This window comes from Macaca mulatta, chromosome X (assembly GCF_049350105.2).
Source record: "Macaca mulatta isolate MMU2019108-1 chromosome X, T2T-MMU8v2.0, whole genome shotgun sequence".
Taxonomy (NCBI): Eukaryota; Metazoa; Chordata; class Mammalia; order Primates; family Cercopithecidae; genus Macaca; species Macaca mulatta.
The window spans coordinates 54,417,159-54,435,891 of record NC_133426.1 but is presented as its reverse complement, the minus strand read 5'-3'; the positions used below and the strand labels follow the sequence as shown (position 1 = coordinate 54,435,891).

Here is an 18,733-nt window from a genome sequence, read left to right as displayed (position 1 = left end):
AGCAAGAGAAAACCAAACACAAAATTAGTAGAAGAAAAGAAATAAGGACCAGAGCAGAAATAAATAAATATGAAATGAAGAAAACAATATAAAAGTCAATGAAACAAAAAGTTGGGAAAAGATAAAAATTGACAAACCTTTAGCTAGACTAAGAAAAAAAAAGACCCAAATAAATAAAAGCAGAGATGAAAAAGGAGATATTACAACTGATACCATAGAAATTCAAAGGATCATTAGTGACTACTATGCACAACTATATGTGAATAAACCAGAAAATCTAAAAGAAATTATTAATTCATAGACACATACAACCTACCAAAATTGAAACAAGAAATCCAAAACTTGAACAGACCAATAACAAGTAACAAGATGGAAGCTGTGATAAAAAGTCTCCCAGCAAAGAAAAGCCCAGAACCTGAAGGCTTCACTGCTGAATTCTACCAAACATTTAAAGAAAAACCAATACCAATACTACTCAAACTATTCCAAAAAATAAGAGAAGAAAATATTTCCAAACTCTTTCTATTAGGCTAGTATTACCCTGATCTCAAAACCAGACAAAAACACATCAAAAAAAGAAAAAAACACTATAGGACAATAGCACTGATGAATATTGATGCAAAAATCCTCAACATACTAACAAACCAAATTCAACGACGCACTAAAAAGATCATTCATCATGACCAAGTGACACTCATCCGAGGGACACAAGGATGGTTCAACATATGCAAATCAACTACTCTGGTACATCATATCAACAGCATGAAGAACAAAACCACATAATCATTTCAGTCGATGTTTAGAAAGCATTTGATAAAATTCAACATCTTTTTTTTTTTTTTTTTTTTGAGACAGGGTTTCACTGTGTCACCCAGCCGGGAGTTCAGTGGCATGATCACGAATCATCACAGCCTCAACCTCCTGGGCTCAAGTGATCCTCCCACCTCAACCTCCCAAGTAGTTGGGACTACAGGCACCTGCCACATGCTTGTCTAATTTTTGTAATTTTTGTAGAGACAGGGTTTTGCCATGTGGCCCAGGCTGGTCTCCAACTTCTGGGCTCGAGCGATTCACTTGCCTCAGTCTCCAAAAGTGCTAGGATTACAGGCATGAGCCACCGCGCCCAGCCAAAATTCAATATTTTTTCATGATAAAAACTCTACAAAATTGGGTAGAGAAGGAACATACCTCAACATAATAAAAACCATATATAAAAGACCCACAGCTAGTATCATACTGAATGGGGAAAAACTGAAAGCCTTTCCTGCAAGATCTGGAACATAGCAAGCATACCCACTTCCATCACCGTTATTCAACTGGAGGTCTTAGCTAGAGCAATCAAACAAGAGAAAGAAATCAAGGGCATTGTAATTGAAAAGGAAGACAACAAATTATTCTTCATTGTAGGAGATATGCTCTTATAGTTGGAAAAACCTAAAGATTCCACAAGAAAACTCAATTAGAACTGCTAAATTCAGAAAAGTAGCAGGTTTCAAAATCAACATACAAAAATCAGTAGCATTTTTATATGACAACAGTGAACAATGTGAAAAAGAAATGAAAAAAAGTAATCTCATCTACAATAGACACAAATAAAATTAAATACCTAGGAATTAACCAAAGAAGTGAAAGATATTGGCCGGGCGCGGTGGCTCAAGCCTGTAATCCCAGCACTTTGGGAGGCCGAGACGGGCGGATCACGAGGTCAGGAGATCGAGACCATCCTGGCTAACACGGTGAAACCCCGTCTCTACTAAAAAAAAAAATACAAAAAACTAGCCGGGCGAGGTGGCGGGCGCCTGTAGTCCCAGCTACTCGGGAGGCTGAGGCAGGAGAATGGCGTGAACCCAGGAGGCGGAGCTTGCAGTGAGCTGAGATCCGGCCACTGCACTCCAGCCTGGGCGACAGAGCGAGACTCCGTCTCAAAAAAAAAAAAAAAAAAAAAAAAAAGAAGTGAAAGATATCTATAATGGAAACTATAAAACACTTTAAAGGAAATTGAAGAGGACACCAAAAATTGAAAAATATTCCACGTTCATGGATTGGAAGATTCAATGTTATTAAAATGTCCATATTACCTTAAGCAATCTACAGATTCAATGCAATCTCTATCAAAATACCAATGACATTCTTCACAGAAATAGAAAAAAAAGTCCCTATATTTATATAGAACCACAGAAGACACAGAATAGCTAATGCTATCCTTAGCAAAATAAACACAAAATTGAAGGAATCCCATTTCCTAACTTCAAACTATACTACAGAGCTTTAGTAACCAAATCAGCATGGTACTGGCATAAAAACACACACATAAACAAAAGGAACAGAGTAGAGAACCCAGAAACAAATCTACACACCTACAGCGAACTCATTTTTTTTTCTTTTTTTTTTTCTTTTTTTTGAGACAAAGTCTCGCTCTGTCACCCAGGCTGGAGTGAGTGCAGTGGTGTGATCTGGGCTCACTGCAACCTCCACCTCCCGGGTCCAAGCGATTCTCCTGCCTTAGCCTCCTGAGTAGCTAGGACTATAGGCGCCTGCCACCACACCAGGCTAATTTTTGTATTTTTAGTAGAGATGGGGTTTTGCCATGTTGGCCAAGCTGGTCTTGAACTCCTGACCTCAAGTGATCTGCCAGCCTTGGGCTCCCAAAGTGTTGGAATTACAGGAGCAAGCCACTGTGCCCGCCTAAGTGAACTCGTTTGACAAAGGTGCCAAAAACATACACTGGGGGGAAGACAGTCTCTTCAATAAATGGTGCTGGGAAAACTGTATATCCATATGAAGAAGAATGAAACTGAACCCCAATCTCTCACCATATACAAAAATCAAATCAAAATACATTAAATTCTAAATCTAAGACCTCAGGCTGGGGATGGTGGCTCATGCTTGTAATTCCAGCACTTTGTGGGGGCAGAGGCAGGTGGATTACCTGAGGTCAGGAGTTCAAGACCAGTCTGGCTAACGTGGTGAAACCCCGTCACTACTAAAAATACAAAAATCTGCCAGCTGTGGTGGTGTGCATCTGTAGTCCCAGTTACTCGGCAGACTGAGGCAAGATAATCGTTTGAACCCAGGAGACAGAAGTTGCAGCGAGCCGAAATCGTGCCACTGCACTCCAGCCTGGGCAACAGAGAAAGGCTCCGTCTGAATGAATGAATGAATGAATGAATGAATGAATGAATGAATGAATAAATCTAAGCCCTCAAACTATGAAACTACAATAAAACATTGGGGAAAATCTCAAGCACATTGGTCTGGTAAAAATTTCCGTGAATATGGCCGGGCGCGGTGGCTCAAGCCTGTAATCCCAGCACTTTGGGAGGCCGAGATGGGCGGATCACGAGGTCAGGAGATCGAGACCATCCTGGCTAACACGGTGAAACCCCGTCTCTACTAAGAAATACAAAAAATAGCCGGGCGAGGTGGCAGCGCCTGTAGTCCCAGCTACTCGGGAGGCTGAGGCAGGAGAATGGCGTGAACCCGGGAGGCGGAGCTTGCAGTGAGCTGAGATCCCGCCACTGCACTCCAGCCTGGGCTACAGAGCGAGACTCCGTCTCAAAAAAAAAAAAAAAAAAAAAAAAAAAAAAATTTCCGTGAATAATACCCAATAAGTACAGGTAACCAAAGCAAAAATGGATTAATAGGATCATATCAAGTTAAAAAGCTTCTGCACAGCAAGGGAAATGATCAACAAAGAGACAATTCACAGAATGGGAGAAAATATTTGTAAACTACCCATCTGACAAGAGATTAAATAATCACAATATATAAAGAGTTCAAACAACTCTTTCATCAATGGAACCCACCAGGTCAACAGACTAAACAAGAAAAATCATATAATCATATCAATTGATGCAGGAAAAAAACTAAAAATTTGATCAAAATTGGGCAAAATATTTGAATAGATTCTCAAAAGAAGATATATACATGGCAAACAAGTATATGAAAAGATGCTCAACATCATTCATCATCAAAGAAATGCAAATCAAAACTACAGTGAGATATCATCTCACCCTAGTCAAAATGGCTTGTAACCAAAAGACAGACAATGACAAATGCTGGCAAAGATGTGGAGAAAATGGAACCCTAGCACACTGTTGGTGGGAATATAAATTAGTACAACCACTATGGAGAACAGTTTGGAAGTTCCTCAAAAAACTAAAAATAGAGCCAACCTATGATCCAGCAATCCTACTGCTGGGTATATACACAAAAAAGAAAGGAAATCAGTATAAGGAAGAGATATCTGCACTCTTATGTTTGTTGGAGCACTGTGTACAATAGCTAAGATTTGGAAGCAACCTAAGTGTCTATACAGATTAATGGATAAAGAAAATGTGGTACACATACACAATGAAGTACTATTCAGTCATAAAAAAGAATGAGATACAGTCATCTGCAACAACATGGCTGGAACTACAGATCATTATGTTAAATGAAATAAGCCAGGCACAAAAAGACAAACATCACATGCTCTCACTTATATGCAGGATCTAAACACCAAAAGAATTGAACTCATGGACATAGAGTAGGATGGTTACCAGAAGCTGGGAAGGGTAATGGGGGATTGGGAGGGGAAGTAGGGATGGTTAATGGGACAAAAAAAAAAGACTATTTTTCCATCTAACTATTTATAGGGGGACTATAGTCAATGATAGTTAGACTATTTTTCCATCTAACTATTTATAGGGTGACTATAGTCAATAATAGACTATTTTTCCGTCTATAGGGTGACTCTAGTCAATAATAACTTAATTGTACATTTTAAAGAGTATAATTGGATTGTTTGTAACTCAAAGGACAAATGCTTGAGGGGATGACTACCTCATTCTCCATGATGTGTTTATTTCACATTGCATGTCTGTATCAAAACATCTCATGTATTCCATAAATATATATACCTACTATGTACCCACAAAAATTTTTTACATTAAAAAAAGAAAAAAATCAGTGTCAAAAAATAACAAGAATATCTTCAAACACTTGGAAACTAAACAACCCATTCTGAAAATGATACATGGGTCATTTTAAAGTATTTTAAAAGGATTTTGAAGGAAGTATTTTAAAAGGATCAAAATAATTCAATTGAATAAAAAATAAAATAAAGCATAATAAAATTTGAGGAATAAAGTTAAAGCATTGCCAATATGGCTGGTTCCACGTTTTTTTATTTTTTATTTTTTTTGAGCCACCCAGGCTGGAGTGCAGTGGCACGATCTTGGCTCACTGCAACCTCCACCTTCCAGGTTCAAATGATCCTCCTGCCTCAGCCTCCTAAGTAGCTAGGATTATAGGCGTGTGCCACCACACCTGGCTAATTTTTGTATTTTTAGTAGAGACAGGGTTTCACCACATTGGCGAGGCTGGTCTCGAACTCCTGACCTCAAGTGATCTACCCGCCTCAGCTTCCCAAAGTGCTGAGATTACAGGCGTGAGCCACCACACCTGGCCTGGTTCCATATTTGTAATCCATCAGTGGAATCCACCACATCAACAGACTAAACAAGAAAAATCATATAATCATATCAATTGATGCAGAAAAGCACTTGATAAAATTGAATACCTACGAATGAGAATTTTTAAGCTCTCAGAAAAAATAGCAATAGATGGATATTTTCTTTTTTTTTTTTTTTTTGAGACGGAGTCTCGCTGTGTCTCCCAGGCTGGAGTGCAGTGGCCTGATCTCGGCTCACTGCAAGCTCCGCCTCCCGGGTTCACGCCATTCTCCCTCCTCAGCCTCCCAAGTAGCTGAGACTACAGGCGCCCGCCACCACGCCCGGCTAGTTTTTTGTATTTTTAGTAGAGACGGGGTTTCACCATGTTAGCCAGGATAGTCTCGATCTCCTGACCTCGTGATCCACCCGCCTCGGCCTCCCAAAGTGCTGGAATTACAGGCTTGAGCCACCGCGCCCGGCCTAGATGGATATTTTCTTAATTTGACAAAGAGCATCTAAAAACGAACATAAAACTAACATTACAAAAAATGGTAAAAGACTGAAAGCTTTTCCCTAAGATATGGAACAAAGCAAGGATGTCTTCTCATACCACTTCTATTCAACGTTGTAATGGAAGTTCTAGCTGTGCAATAGTCAAGAAAAAGAGATGAGAGATATACAGATTGAAAAGGAAGACATAAAGCTGTCCAAATTTGCAGAGGACATGATAATCTACATAGAAAATTTCAAAATAACTACCAAAAAATCTCCTAGTACACATTAGTGAGTTTAGCAAAATCAGATTACAAGATAAACATATAGAACTCAATTATGTTTCCACATAAAAGCAACGACCAAGTGGAAACAAATTTTTCAGTACAACCCTGGCCGGGCACGGTGGCTCATGCCTGTAATCCTAGCACTTTGGGAGGCTGAGGCAGGAAGATCACCTGCGGTCAGGAGTTTGAGACCAGCCCAGCCAACATGGTAAAACCCCATCTCTACTAAAAATACAAAAATTAACCGGACATGATAGGTGCTTGTAATCCCAGTTACTCGGGAGGCTGAGGCAGGAGAATCACTTGACCCAGGAGGCAGAGGTTGCAGTGAGCTGAGATCGTGCCACTGCACTCCAGCCTGGGTGACAGAGTGAGACTCCGTCTCAAAAAAAAAAAAAAAAAACCATATTACAATTGTTCCCAAACTTGACACTCAGATGTAAATCTCACAAAACATGTATAGGAATTATATTCTGAAAACTATGAAACACTGAAGAATGAAATCAAAGAAGACCTAAATTAGTGGAGCTATATTCAAGTTTCAGAGGGCCTATTATAGTTTTTTAAAAAGGTAATTATCTCAAATTAATACACAGGTTTAATGAAATTTCTATTCAAACCCAAAAGACAACACTGGAACTCCCAAATATATAAAGCAAATATTATTAGGCATAAAGTGAGGAATAGACTCCAATACAATAAATAGGAGGAAAATACAATGCCATATTCTTAGCCTTGGACAGATCATCCAGAGAAAAACGAACAAAGAAATATTGGATTTAAACTGCACTTTGTAACAAATATACCTAACAAACATTTACAGAACATTTCATGGTAGCAGTGGTGGGCTGAGCATGCCTGTCCTTGGGCCCCATGGGAGCATATGCTGCCACTAGTGTTAGCGGGTCCAGGCAGGCTGACTCTTGACCTCCAGATAGCTTGCTCAAGTACCAGGAATGGCAGCAGTGGACCAGGTGGGTGGGCAGGTTCTCAAACTCTTGGGCAGTGTTCATGGCATGGGTGATAGCAATTGAAATAGTGGGAAAACCCTCTGAAACTCAAGTAGTCAGTCAGCACTGGTGTTGGAACTGGCTGTGATGGGTTGGTTGGCCTTGTCCCCAAACCTACAGGTGGGTCGTATAGGTGGGTGCCAGCGGTGGTGGCAGCAGCAGGTTGAGTGGGCCTGATCTCAGACACCAAGAGGAATGCTTAGGTGCCACTGGTGGTGGACTGGGCTGGGCCACTCTCAGCATCCTGGATGGTGTGCTCCAGTGGCACAAGGGGGCTGGATCCAGGCTGAGCTGAGCCCTCAGGCACCTCAATGGTGCTATAGATGCCGTCTGTGGTATGCAGAGGCGAAATGAGGCCGAGGCCATTGGTAGAATGCTCAGGTAGAGGCAGCAGCAGCTGCACTGTGGCCCTGCTACTGGGGAGGGCAAGGTTGCTTTCCCTAGGAGTTGCCATAGGTAAGAAGCTGGGGGGTATTGACTTTACTTGTGTCTTGGCCCACAGCAATTTGCAGCCATGGAGGTTGCCGGAAGGGGAATTTGTCCTTGGGGCATATGAGAATACATAGGCACCACTCTACAGCGGGTGCAGGATTGCTGCCTCAGCCCTGGTTACAGAGTAGGATGCAGTCCACTGTGGGCTGGGCTCTTAAAATGGTACTGTGCTGCTGCTGCTTCTGCTTAGGACTCAGGGGCTTTTGGAACCCCGCATGAGTGCTTCCTCTGGAGCAATAACCTTCATGAAGTTTCCAGGGAGCTCCCTATGTTAGTCTCAGGGCCCATAAGGGTCAAGGGGCTCTCCCATAGCTAGGATTTTAGGAGTCCATGGTGGGAATGTAGACTGCTGGAGTTTCTCACTTATCCTTTTACTGCATTGGAGAGTCTCCCCCAGATCCAAGGTGATCTTGGCCCAACAGGATGCTTCATTTCCTTCTCCTTCCTAGCTTTAGGTGTTTTCTGTCACTTTTCTGTCAAATTCCAATATTCTCTCTTGGATGATCTATTTGAAGTGTGATTATCTACTCACTATTTTGGTTCTACTTAGTGGAGAAGGGTAGTAGGAGATGCCTCTAATCCGCCATCTTGAAGCCCCTTACCCAAAAAAAAATCTTGAAAGAAACAAAAATGAAAATACAACATGCCAAAATGTATGGCATGCATCACAAGCAGTTCTAAAAAGAAAGTTTATAGCAATAAATACCTACACTGACAAAAAACAAAGATCTCAAATAAACAATCTAACTTTACACCTCGAGGAACTAGAAAAAGAAGAAACTGAGGCCAAAGTTAGTAGAAGGAAGAAAATAACAAAGATTAAAGTAGAGATAAAAATGGAACAAATGTTAGAAAAACAATAGAAACAATCAACAAAATTAAGAGTTTTTTTAAACATAAGCAAAATTGATAAACCTTTAGCTAGACTAAGAAAAAACATGAAGACTTAAATAAGATCAGAAATGAAAGAGGAGATATTACAACTGATACTGCATATATATAAAAGATTGTAAGAGATTACTATGAACAATTACATGCCAACAAATTGGATAACCTAGAAGAAATGGATACATTTATAGAAACATAAACCTAGTATACCGGATTATGAAGCTGAAAATCTGACCAGACCTATAATTAGTAAGAAGACTGAATCAGTAATCTAAAAATATCCCAACAAAGAAAAGACGAGGGTCATATGGTTTCACCAGTGAATTATACCAAGTATTTAAAAAGAACACCAACCTTTCTCAAAATCTTCTAAAAAAAATTAAGAAGGAAAAATACTTAAAATTGATTTTATGAGGCCACAATTACCCCAATAAAAAGCCAGATAAGGACACTACAAGAGAAGAAAATTGCAAGGCAATATCCTCAATGAACATAGATGCAAAATTTCTCAACAAAATGCTATCAATTATCAAAAAGACAAAAGATAACAAGTGTTGGTAAAGATCGGTGAAAAAAGAACCCTTGTACATTGTTGCTAAAAATGGAGGCCAGGCGCGGTGGCTCAAGCCTGTAATCCCAGCACTTTGGGAGGCCAAGGCGGGCAGATCACTTGAAGCCAGGAGTTCGAGACCAGCCTGGCCAATATGGTGAAACCCTGTCTCTACTAAAAATATAAAAATTAACCAGGCATGGTGGCAGGCTATCACAGCTACTCAGGAGGCCGAGGCACAAGAGTCACTTGAACCTGGAAGGCAGAGTTGCAGTGAGCTGAGAATGCACCACTGCATTCCAGCCTGGGTGAAAGAGTGAGACTCTGTCTCAAAAATAATTAATTAATTTAATGTAATTAAAAATAAAGGGAGAGATACATGTTTATGGGTTAAAAGACTCCTTGTTGTTAAGATGTCAGTTCTCCCCAATTTGGTTTAGAGTTTCAACACAATCTCAATAAAAATTCCAGCAAGATTTTTTGTAGATATCCTCAAGCTGATTCTAAAATGTATGTGGAAATACAACAAAATAGAATAGCCAAAACAATTTTGCATCAAAATAACAAAGTCGAAGAATTCACACTATTTGATATCATGACTTACTAAAAGTATAGTGTGGTATTGATGAAAGGATAGATGCATAGAACAATGATACAACGGAGATTTCAGAAACAGACCCACATAAATTGATTTCTGAGAAAAGTGAAAAGGCAATTCAACGGAGAAAGGGTAGTCTTTTTTAAAATTGTGCTGAAAAAACTGGGATTGTAAACAAACACATTTTAAAAGAAAAATCTTTAACCTAAATCTCACCATTTAGCTGGGTGTGGATGCTCATGCCTATAATCCCAGCACTTTGGGAGGCCAAGGCAGGAGGATGTCTTGAGCCCAAGAGTTCAAGATCAAGACCAGCCTGTGCCACATAGCAAGACTTCATCTCCACAAAAATTAAAATTAAAATTAAAATTAATTAGCCAAGTACGGTTGCGCATGCCTGTAGTCCCAGCTACTTGGGAGGCTGAGGTAGGAGGACGGCTTGAGCCCCGGAGGTCGATTGTGCCACTGCACTCCAGCCTGGGCGGCAGAGCAAGACACCGTCTCAAAAACTTAAACTAAATTAATTTTAAAACCTCACAATTTATACGAGAAATCAAAATGGTAATAGACTTAACTTTTAAATATAACATTATAGAACTTTATAAAAAACACAGGAGAATATAATTGTGACTTCAGGTAAAGCAAAGATTTCTAAGATAGAACACCAAAAACACAATTCATATTAAAAAAAAGATAAAGTTCAACAAAATTTAAAACCTTTGCTCAGTGAAAGACATGGTTAACAGAATAAAAAAGCAAGCCACGGACTTATAGAATATATATGCAAATCACATATAGGACAAAGGACATATATGTAGAATATATAAATAATTCACAAAACTAAATAATAACAAAACAACCCACTTTTTAAAAACAAGCCAAATATTTAAACAAATGTTTGTTTACAGAATATGTATGAATGTCAAATAAGAACATGAAAAGCCAAACATCATTAGTCATGAGAGAAATGCATATTCAAACCACAATAAGATACTATTACAGAACTATTAAAATGGGTAAAGTTAAAAGAAAACATTAACACTAGTTAGTGCTGGTGAAGATGCAGACAAACTGGAACTCCCATTCATTTTTGCAGTTTCCAGTAACATAGAATATATGCTACCCAGAAATCCAAATTCTAGGTACTTACCAAATGGAATAAACTTAGGTTCACACAAACATGTGCTTGCAAATATTGATAGCAGCTTTATTCATAACTGCTAAGAACGGGAAAGTACTTGAATTGACAAATGAACTCTAGTATAGCCATACAATGGAAGACTAATCAGCAATAAAAAGAAGAAAATGATACATGCAACAAAATGGATGAATCTTAAATGTATTATACTAAGCGAAAGGAGCTAAACAAAAGCCTACACATTTTATGATTCCATGTGTACGACATTCTGAAAATGGCAAAACTATTAGAGTTAGTTAAAAGATCACATTATACATGGCCAAAGATTTGACTTAAAAAGAATAGCACAAGGAATTATTGGGAATGATGAAAATTTTTTAATTTATCCTAACTGTAGTGTTGGTTAAATATCTACAAAAAGAGTAAATGTTACTATATGATAATTAAAAGTAAAAATAAATGAGAAATAAATCAGACGAAAACTAAAAATCCCAGCAGAATTTCATTACAAGAGATGTAAAAGGGAGTTTTTCCAGCAGAAGCAATATTTCAGACAGAAATTCGAATACACACACACAAAAATGACAAATGCCAAAAATGGAATGAAAGTAAATATAAATTTTATTTTTCTATTTGTTCTAATAGCTAATTGACTAAAGAAAAACTAGTACCAATCTGGTGTGTCTTTATAGCATATGTAAAAGTAATACACGATAATACTACCACAAAGAGCCAGGTGCGGTGGCTCACATGTGTAATCCCAGCACTTTGGGAGGCCAAGGCAGGCAGATCGCTTGAGCCCAGGAGTTTGAGACCTGCCTGGGCAACATGGCAAAACCCTGTATCTACTAAAAGTATAAAAAATTAGCCAGGCATTGTGGCGCGTGCCTGTAGTCCCAGCTACTTGGGAGGCTGAGATGAGAAGACCACCTGAGCCTGGGGAATTTGAGGCTGCAGGGAGCCAAGATCATGCCACTGCACTCCAGCCTGGGCAACGGGAGTGAGACTTTGTCAAAAAAAAAAAAAGGAAATTCTGCCATCTGTGACAACATAGGTAAACCTGGAGGACATTATGCTAAGTAAAACAGTTTAGACACAGAAAGACAAATACTGCATGATCTCACTTCTAAGTGAAATCTTTAAAAGTTAAACTCTTGGAAACAGTAGAAAGGTGGTTATCAGAGGCTGGAGGTGGTGAGGGAAATGGGAAGATGTTGGTCAAAAGGTACAAATTTGCAGTTATAATATGAATAATTTCTGGGGATCTATGGTACAGCATGATGACTATAGTTAATAATAATGGATTGTATATTTGAAATTTGTTATAAGAGATCTTGAGTATTCTCACCAAACAAAAAAAGTTACTATGTGAGATAATGATGTTATTAGCAGGATTGTGATAATCATTTCACAATGGATATAAATATCAAAGCACCACACTGTACACTTTGAATATATGCAAATTTTACTTGTCAATTACACTTCAAAAGCTGGGGTGGAAAAAGGTGGTACACATACAATGGAGTATGATTCAGTCTTAAATGGAAGGAAATTGTGAACTGTTACAACATGGATGAACCTTGAAAACGTTATGCTAAGTGAAATAAGCCAGTCGCAAGGACAGAAATATTATATGATTCCATTTATTTGGGATTCCTAGAATAGTCAAATTTTTAAAGACAGAAAGCAAAAGGGTGGTTACCAGGGACTGGAGGGAAAGGAGAATGGGGAGCTGGTGTTTAGAGAGTAGAGAGTTTCATTTGGTAAAGATGAAAAAGTTCTGGAGATAGATGCACTGATGGTTCACAACAATGTGAATGAACTTAATTTCACAGAACTGTTCTCCTAAAAATGGTTAAAATGGTAAATTTTTCTTTATGTATTTTTTACCACAACAAAAAAGAAGGCAGGATTTAAAAAGGGGTAGAGAAACACAAAACACATGAGATATACAGAAACAAATCATTTAATGGCATACATAAATTCAACTATATGAACAATATATAAAATATAAGTAAGGCTGGGCACAGTGGCTCATGCCTGTAATCCCAGCACCTTGGGAGGCCGAGGCACGTGGATCACTTAAGGTCAGGAGTTCAAGACCAGCCTGGCCAACACGGTAAAACCCTGTCTCTACGAAAACACAAAAATTAGCCGGGCATGGTGGTGGGTGCCTGAAATCCCATCTACTCAGGAGAATTGCTAGAACCCAGGAGGCAGAGGTTGCCATGAGCCAAGATCCTGTCACTGGACTCCAGCCTGGTCAACAGAGCAAGAGTACATCTCAAAAAATAAAATAAAATATAAATAAGTTAAATATTCCAATAAAAAGGCACAGACTGTGACAAGCAAGTTCAAGCTATATGCAGTCTACAAGGGACACACTTTGTATTCAAAGATAAAAAATGGGTTAAAAGTAAAAGGACAGTAAAAGATATACCATTCTAAGAAGAGGCTTTAAATGGTTTTACTAACGTGAAACAAAATAGACTTCAAAAGCAAAAAAAGTTACTAAGGACTAAGACAATGATTTTATAATAATAAAAGGGTCAATTTGTTATGAACATATAAAAACTGTAAACCCATCTAACAGATTTTCCAAAATAAATGAAGAAAACTGACAGAATTGAAAGGAGAAATAGACAACTGAACAATAATACGGAAGCTTCAAACAGATGTTCAATAATAGCTAGAACAAAAGGTAGAAATACCAGCAAAGATACAGAAAATCTGAACACTATCAACCCACTTGATCTTAATATCATCCTTAGAACACTCCAGAATATACATTTTCCTTAAATGCATATGGAACATTCTCCAAGATAGATAATATTCAATGCCACAGAATAAGTATTAATACTTTTTTTTTTTTGAGATGGAGTTTCACTCTTGTTGCCCAGGCTGGAGTACAATGGCGCGATCTTGGCTCACCACAACCTCCAACGCCGGGTTCAAGAAATTCTGCCGCCTCAGCCTCCCAAGTAGCTGGGATTACAGGCATGTGCCACCACGCCCAGCTAATTTTTTTGTTGTTTATTTTTGTTTTTGTTTTTTGAGATGGAGTCTTGCTCTGTCGTCCAGGCTGGAGTGCAGTGGCGAGATCTCGGCTCACTGCAACCTCCGCCTACCGGGTTCACGCCATTCTCCTGCCTTAGCCTCCAGAGTAGCTGGGACTACAGGCGCCCGCCACCACGCCTGGCTAATTCTTTGTATTTTTAGTAGAGACAGGGTTTCACAGTGTTAGCCAGGATGGCCTTGAACTCCCGACCCCAGGTGATCTACCCGCCTCCGCCTCTGCCTCCCAAAGTGCTGGGATTACAGGTGTGAGCCACTGCACCCAGCCATATTAATATATTTTAAAGGATTTGAAATCATAGAAGGTGCATTCATCTAAAAACTTAAAATGATAAATTATAAATCAACAACAGAAGGAAATTTGGAAATTCCACAAATATTTGGAATTAAACAACATGCCAATGGACAAAAGAAATCATAAGGAAAATTTAAAATATATTGAGCTGAATAAAACAGAACAAACTCATCTATTTTACAAGAGAAGAAAGATCTCCCATCAATAACATTAACTTGTACTTTAGTAAATGAGAAACAGAACACACTGAACCCAAAGCAAACCAAATGAAGGAAATAACGAAAATTAGAGCAGGAATCTACAAAATAGAAAACAGAATAACAATAGAGAAAGTCAATGAAACCAAAAGCTGATTCTTCAAAAAGATCAACAAATTTGACAAAACTTTAGGTAAACTAACCAAGAAACAAAGAAAGACAATACAAATTACCAAATCTGAATCAAAGAAAAGACATCACTACTGACCTTACTGAAAAAAAGTTTAAAAAATTATAAGCAAATTCTGTGAACAATTTTATGCCATCCAATTAAATAACTTGAGAAATATGAATACATTCAACACAAATTGCCAAAACTAACTCAGGAAGAAATACAATAAATAGAAAATCTAATAGAAATTTAACAAGACACGGAATCACAAATCTGGCCTCAAAGAAAAGCCCAAGCCCAGCTTGCTTTGCTGGTGAATTGTAACAAACATTTAAAGAATAAACAATAACAATCTTTCAAAAATTCTTCCAAAAAACAAAAGAAAGTAACACTTCCCAACTTATTCTATAAGGCTAGCATTATTCTGATACCAAAAACAGACACAGACATCACAAGAAAACTATAGACAAATATACCTTTTGAATAGACATAAAAATTCTCAAGAGAGTAGTAGCAAAATGAATCCAGTGGCATATGAAATGTATTATACACTATGTCCAAATGGTATTTGCTCCACGAACATATAAGGTTGGTTTAACATTCAAAGATCAATTAATGCAACATGCTATATTGGTGGAATAAAAACAAAACCTACATAATCATCTCGATAAATGCAGAAAAAGCATGTAACAAATGCAACACTCAATCATGATAAAAAAATTTCTCAAAAACTAGAAATAAAATGGAACTTCCTCAGCCTGATAAAGGGCATCTACAAAACCTACAATAGACATCATCTTTAACAGTGAGAGACTGGGTATTTTCCTCCTAAGGTTGGAAATAAGTCAAGGGTGTCTGCTTTCACCCCTTCTACACAACATTGTCCTAGTCAGTGTAGCAAGTTGAGAAAAAGAAATGAAAAGCACATCGATTGTAAAGGAAGATGTAAAACCATTTTATTCACAGATATGATCCTATATGTAGAAAATCCTAAGTAATCTATGTTTAAAAACTACTAAGACTAATAAACAAGTTCACTAATGTTAAGGAAACAAGATTAATTATATATTAGCAATAAATAATACAAAATTAAATTCTATTTACTATAACTCAAAGAAAGAAAATACATAGGAATAAATTTAATAAGAGAAGTACAAGATGAGGTAACGGACTGTTTTGTCCTCCCATCTGAAAGAACCAAAAAAAATCTAGACAAAATACATGAAACAATGGTTATCAAGAAGTGGACATTAGGCAACAAAGGACACTGATCCCTGGGATATAGGATACAAATAAGGTGAGCCCTATGATTGCCCTACTCAACTGCTTGAAAGAGTTTCCCGTCCATGGCACATGCAAAGGGAGCTGAAACAGAGTCTGGTAGACTTACTGAGTTTAGGAGATGAATCTCAAAGTTCAAGAAGATCAATGCAGTATGAGTTTAAAAAAAAAAAAAATGAGTCCCTGAGATAACAGGACTACACAGAGAAAAAATGTTAATGATAAGCAGAGGCTTCCCTCAAGTATTTATCAGAGTACTATTATACATGTAAGTAAACTAACAAAGGCTGGCAAAAGAACTATCAGAAAAGAGAAAACAATAACTGGTGCTCACAAAGTAGCTGTTACTACCAGCCAAACTGGAAAAATTTATGCTCTGAACCTGCTTACCAAATTATAAAAGCATGACCCAGAAGGATCAAACTGTTTCAGAATAACTTAACTGCATCAAAGAACAAAGCTCAAAAGTTCATAAGAATACAAAAATATGCAAGCAATGAAAAAGGTGAAAGTCACAGGGCCTGACATCAAATCAAAGATTACTGGTTATGCAAAAAAAAAAAAAAAGGCAGAAAAATATGACCCATAATGAGAGTAATCAAACAAAGCTGACTGAGAACTTCCAAAGATGTTAGAATTAGCAGAGAAGTACATTAAACATTTGTTATCTATACCCCATATGTTCAAACAGGTAAACAGGGAAATAAAAAATATTTTTAAAAACCCAAATTTAATTTCTAGAGATGAAAACTATAATGTCTGAGTTGAAGAAATACACTGGAGGGATAAACAGCACACTAGACAATGCAGAAGAAAAGATTTGTAAACTTGAAGGCATAAAATCGAAACTACCCAAAATAAAACACAGAGAGAAAAAAAATCCAGAAAATCCAAAGAACATCAATGATCCGTGGGACAACTTCAGGCAGCTTCAAATAGGTAACTGGAGTCCCTGAAGGAGGAAAGCAGGTGAAGAGGAAAAAATATTTGATAAATTAATGGCCAAAAACTTTCCAAATTTGATGAAATCTATAAACCTAAATATCCAAGAAGTTCAATAAATTCCAAGCAGAAAAACATAAAAGAAAAAAGCCCACCAAGGTATATTATAATTACATTGCTCAAAAGTAATAAAGATTAAAAAACACATTATCTATAGAAGAAACAAATTAGGATGACATCAGATGTCTCAAGCCAGGTGCAGCAGTGCATGCCTATAATCTCAGCTGCTCAGGAGGCTGAGGTGGGAGGATTGCTTGAGCCTAGGAATTTGATAACAGTCTGAGTAACATAACAAGACCATGTCTCAAAAAAAGAAAAAAAAAAAGAAATGGCCAGGCACAGTGGCTCACGCATGTAATCCCAGCACTTTGGGAGGCTGAGGCGGGTGGATCACGAGGTCAGGAGATCAAGACCATCCTGGCTAACACAGTGAAACCCCGTCTCTACTAAAAAATACAAAAACATTAGCCAGGCATGGTGGCAGGCGCCTACAGTCCCAGCTACTCGGGAGGCTGAGGCAGGAGAATGGCGTGAACCAGGGAGGTGGAGCTTGCAGTGAGCTGAGATCGCACCACTGCACTCCAGACTGGCAACAGAGCAAGACTCTGTCACAGAAACAAAAAAAAAAAAATAGAATGACATCTTAGAAACAACATAATTGAGAAAACCATGAAACAATGCTTCTGAGGTACTGAAAGACAAAACCTACCAACTTAAATTCTATATGTAGCAAAAATACCTTTCAAAGATAGCAGCAAAAAAAAAAAATACATTCAGACATACAAAAGCTGAATTAATTAACTGCCCAATAGACTCACAATGCAAAAAATGTTAAAGAAAGTTCTTCAGGCAGAAAGAAAATGATACCTTATAGAAGTCTGGAGCCACACAGAGGAATGAAGAGTACCAGAAATGGTAACTATGTGAGCATATAATTATTTTCTATTATTTAAATCTCTTTAAAGAGGACTTAAAGTATAAACAAAAATAACAACAATGTATTATAAGGTTTATAAAATCTGTAGGTAAAATTTATGACACTAGCATGAAAGCCAGGAGGAGGAAGTTAAACATTTATACTATAAACTCTAAAGCAACTACTAAGATAATAAAACAATGAGGTATAGCTAATAAATCAAGGAAGAAAAAAGAATGGAATCATTAAAAAAAAAAAAACAGTAATCCAAAAGAAGGCAGAAAAAGGGAGAAAAGGGAACAAAGCATACATGGAACAAATACAAAACAAATAGCAAGATGATAGACTCAAACCTAGCCATACTGATAATAACATTAAAAGTAAATGGATCCAAACATCAATTAAAAGGCAGAGACTGTCAAATTGGATAAAAAAGCAAGAACCAACTATATGCTGCCTATGATAAATGCACTTTAAACATAAACACACAAATACATAAAAAGTAAAAGGATGAAAAAGATATACCATAAACTAGTCCAAAAAAGTTGCAGTAGCTATATTTATATTAGACAAAATGCATTTCAGAACAAAGAATATAAGGAAGTTCATTTCATAATGATGGTGGGGTCCGTTAATGAAGAGGACATGACAATCCTAAAGGTCTATGCACTTAGCATGAAAGGTTCAAAATCAATTAAATAAAAACTGATAGAACTACAAGAAATAACAGACAAGCCCATAATTATCATTGGGGACTCCAATAGTCCTGTCTTAATAATTGATAGAACAAGTAGGCATAAAGTCAGCCTGGATATAGTGGACATGAACAACACTATCAACCAACTTAACTTGGTTGACATTTATAGAAGACTGTACTCAACAACAGCAAAACTTATTCTTCTCAA

The 18,733-nt window shown here is 37.6% G+C and overlaps 1 protein-coding gene and 1 long non-coding RNA gene across 7 annotated transcripts in view; one reads left to right on the top strand and one right to left on the bottom strand.

Annotated features, from left to right (window-relative positions):
• The window catches only part of GNL3L (G protein nucleolar 3 like), a 148,038-nt gene that overhangs the window by 82,914 nt on the left and 46,391 nt on the right, over positions 1–18,733 (bottom strand). For 2 of the 6 annotated variants that reach the window (XR_013412960.1, XR_013412970.1), the window contains one exon: positions 12,338–12,997. The exons of 3 other annotated variants lie outside the window; for them this stretch is intronic. The gene's annotated coding sequence lies outside the window, so the exon portion shown is untranslated. Of the gene's footprint in view, positions 1–12,337; positions 12,998–18,733 lie in introns of those variants that run through there. One more of the 6 variants, XM_077989092.1, reaches the window with a different exon arrangement.
• Positions 827–2,290, top strand: LOC144338680 (uncharacterized). Its single transcript, XR_013412974.1, has 2 exons — positions 827–1,625; positions 1,955–2,290. It is a non-coding gene; the product is annotated as an uncharacterized LOC144338680 (long non-coding RNA).